Here is a 3,897-nt window from a genome sequence, read left to right as displayed (position 1 = left end):
GCTTAAAATTTAAGCTAAAAAAGTTATTCTTCTAGTTACCCTATTTGAGATAGCATTTTTGGCAATTCGGTTTTCTTAGGTAATGCTCACTAATGCTATGTTACCTGTTTTAAAATTCTGTCTTTCTACTTTATACATTGTTGCTCAGTATTGCCTGATATTTGTAAGCATTCCTAAAGAATTGAATCATTTTCTTAATAGTCTCATTATGGCTAAGAACAAAGAAGAGAGTTATTGCCTACTCACATCACGCCGGCCACATAGCTACGAGAGACAATTTTACAGGTGCCCGCGGTGGACACAAGGACAAGAGGACTTGACTTTCTTTAGGTCGGCCGAAACTACGTCCGTTTCTATGACGCTCGACTTGACACCGCTGCTCAGAGTTTGTCAGTGTCAAAATTTAAGAACACCGCTTCTGATTTGAGTGGTTCCATTTCTACGGTATCCCACTCGGACAGGTTCGTTATGGGTTCTGGAGTGTCGGAGCCCCGCACAATGGACCGTGATATGTTGTTACATGTTAAAGTCAATATCATTATTTTTTTCCTTGTAATTTTGACATGTTATTTTTTCTTCTTTGTTGGGTCTCATTATAGTACATACTAGTGGGTTACGGTGTATTTCACATATGTTTAGGTAATTCTGCATTTTTTACGTGATCTGAAATATTTTAGTGAAATATTTTCATGTTCTTTAATCTTCCCATTCTCCCCTTCATGATTGCTTTAAGAATGTTATTAAAAAATTGTAAAAAAAATTTCAAATAAGCTGTCTATGGAACACACAAACCAAACAGCTGCATCTTATCCAGAACAGGGGAAGTTTAGTCATTTATTCAAAATCAGCTGTTCCTAAATGTACAAACCAAACAAACAGACAGATTATCTGGATCAGCTACTTATCACCAGATTATCATGATAAGTGGCTTATCAAGATAAGCTGGATAAGCTGCAACTGCCCCAAACTGACCTTTAATTGTTAATTTAGAACCCTTGATTCATAAAGTTTGTAGGCTCCTCGCCAACTTACAAACTTGGTTGCATTCCTTGAATGGTAAATCATTGTTGATTCATTACTAAATTTGGATTATGTTCGCTTTCTAACTCAAATCTCTTTTCCAAATATCAACTACTAAGAACTTTGATTTTCTTTATTTAAAATATTTTTCCACTATGAGAAAAGATAAAGTTGAGCTTTTTCTCCTTGCTTAATTCATTTTGGCCTAAACATAAGGGAGTTTGGGTTTTCCATCATTGTTGTTTATTATTATAGTCTGTAAGACAAGTTATTTAGCGGCATTCATTTTAAGGATTGCTCGACACTTAATGGAACTTAAAAAATGAATTTATCTAGTTGTACCTTCTCTAATTATGTCTTTTCTCTAGTTTGTTTTTTCCTAACACGTAATTTATAATGTCTTGATTTCATTCAATAATAGCTATGTCATATCAACATTGTTACCCTTTGTTTTAATAGAAGATCCTTTGTTGAACTATATGATTAGTGAATTCATAATTAGGCCACATTCCCAACTCCCAAGTCACTTTTGTGTATTGGTCACCTTTGTCAGTTTCTCTTGGAATATTTTGACATTTTTTAATGTCCTTTTTTATGATTTAATTTTTATTTTTTCTTTTTTTTTCCTTTTATTAATGATTGAGTCTATAAGATTAATATCAGTGGGGGGGTCTAAGAAATTTCTTCAATTTGTTGGATGTTCGCTGGTTTATTTTGTTTGATAGTTAGACTTTTTAGAATATCAATGATTGGGGTTCTTTTATTTTTTTTTTAAGTTTTTTTTATTTTTTGGCTTTACGTTGGAATATATTGTGTGTTAAAATATATTTCAATTTTTTAGTTTTTTTTAATAAACTCTGACCAGACAACAATCATAGGATTTTCAACATACCACTGCGCAGCTGAGAAGCTGCAGCTGCACTGCCTCAGGAAGCTGCTGCGGGGAAACTATCTGTTTGTTTGGGGCAGCTGTGTGAAAACAGCTGTGAGGTAGCTGTTTCTGCAGAAATTACCATTCTTCCTCTGTTTTGTAATGTTGTGCTTAACAGAACTGTGATTATCATAAATTTAATACTTTTAAGACAACAGTTCAATTAAAAACAGTATAAAATTATAAATACATACATCATTTCACAGTTGCAAGAAAGAGTAGGGCTTTGTTTAGTTAAAAATGAAGAAACCTGCTTTGTTTAGTTATGTTGTGCTATGTTGTGTGCAAGAAGAAAACTGCTGCATCAGAAAATAAAGCCATCATTCAGCCGGAATGGCAAATTACAAAGGAATATTCTTACATGGCAACAATATTTGAGAAAGCATTTCATTCAACTCCTGAAATAAATGACATAGCAACCAGACCAGGGCTGACAGAACAATTAACAGCAAACAACAGAAGCAGAAAATAACAGGGAACCAAAACAAGGATACATAAGGCATTTACATATATAACACTTTGGTTTTTTAAATTTATAAATGAAAAGGTGTATTTGACTTTTAAAAAATAGTAATAGTGCTACTTATTTTTGTCATATTAATAAATTGAGTGTTGTGTGTTTATATATGAAAATTTTGGTGTGATACATGTAAAAATATAAGAATTCTGTGCTAAGTATGTAAATGCCGAATACTTGCTCAATTATGTTTTCAATTCCTGCAACGACATCAAATAAAATCTTCTTTCCTCTTTACTTGCTTAATTTTTAGTAAACCAGCAAGCAAAATCAATCTAAAAGAAAATGAAAATGCATACAAGTTGTAAACTCAAAAGCACAATTGATGTTAATCAAAAGAAATGCAAAGGATGCTCTTACGGAAAAAAACACTTCAATCTCTGTTTCCACATGCCAGATTACTTACTAGATAAATGCAAAACAAAAAAGAATTTGATACATCGATAATTTTACTTTCATTTTTATTTCATTCAAAGCCACAACTTTCGATATCTTGTGGAAATCGGGGTATTGGGAGAATAATGGAAACCTAAAGATACAGCCACAGACTTCAATTTAAGGGTTACTCAAAGAATAATTGAGATTCGGTTTTGGGTAAATAATGGAGGCCGCTTACTGGGAGAATCATGGAGGCCGCTTCCGAGCATGAAGGCGCGATCGACAAGAAATTTATGCAGATGAAGAGTTGTATCTGTTCGCAGCAGAATTGCTAGAAGACCCGGTCCGTAGGGATTTCTTCGTGCAGATGCCTGCCGCCCGCAGAGTGGCATATATTCGGCGTTTTTATAATCGTTTGAACAATTGATATTTTTTCTATTTTCTATCAATGAATTATCTATGTTTTTCTGATGGATTATCTATGTTTTTCTATTTTTTTATATCCTTTAAACAATTGATTATCATTTACACTGCATTATCGTTTGAAAACGTTTTTACAATTGTTTGAACAAATGATTATCATTTACACTGCATTATCTATTTTTTTTCTAGAGTTGTGCTCGTGAACTCTACTGTACCTTCCTAATTATTTGCAAACATTACTTTTTTAATTGTCTTCAACTCTCATATAAATGATAATTTTTTAGGGGAAATATTCAGGGATACCCATCACTATGGATGCAAATAGAAGAAGACGGATGGAAACCCACAAGGATACACAGAGAAGAAAGCGAAGAGGGATGTTTCTGACGACAATATGTTTGATGTACGAATACTATAACACGTACATTGATCGATCGCCATGCATGACATCTTCTTATATTGGCGATAAATGGGTTGGAGAGTTGCTTGCGGGGCACCCAACGCGCTTTTGTAATATGTTTCGAATGAGCCAGACAATATTTATCGATCTTCTAGACTTACTCGTAGGATCTCACGGTCTTCATGGATCCTCCAGGACCAATCCACGTGAGGTGCTCGCAATAACATT

This window comes from Phalaenopsis equestris, unplaced genomic scaffold (genome assembly GCF_001263595.1).
Source record: "Phalaenopsis equestris unplaced genomic scaffold, ASM126359v1 Scaffold206657, whole genome shotgun sequence".
Taxonomy (NCBI): Eukaryota; Viridiplantae; Streptophyta; class Magnoliopsida; order Asparagales; family Orchidaceae; genus Phalaenopsis; species Phalaenopsis equestris.
This window is presented reverse-complemented; position numbering follows the sequence as displayed.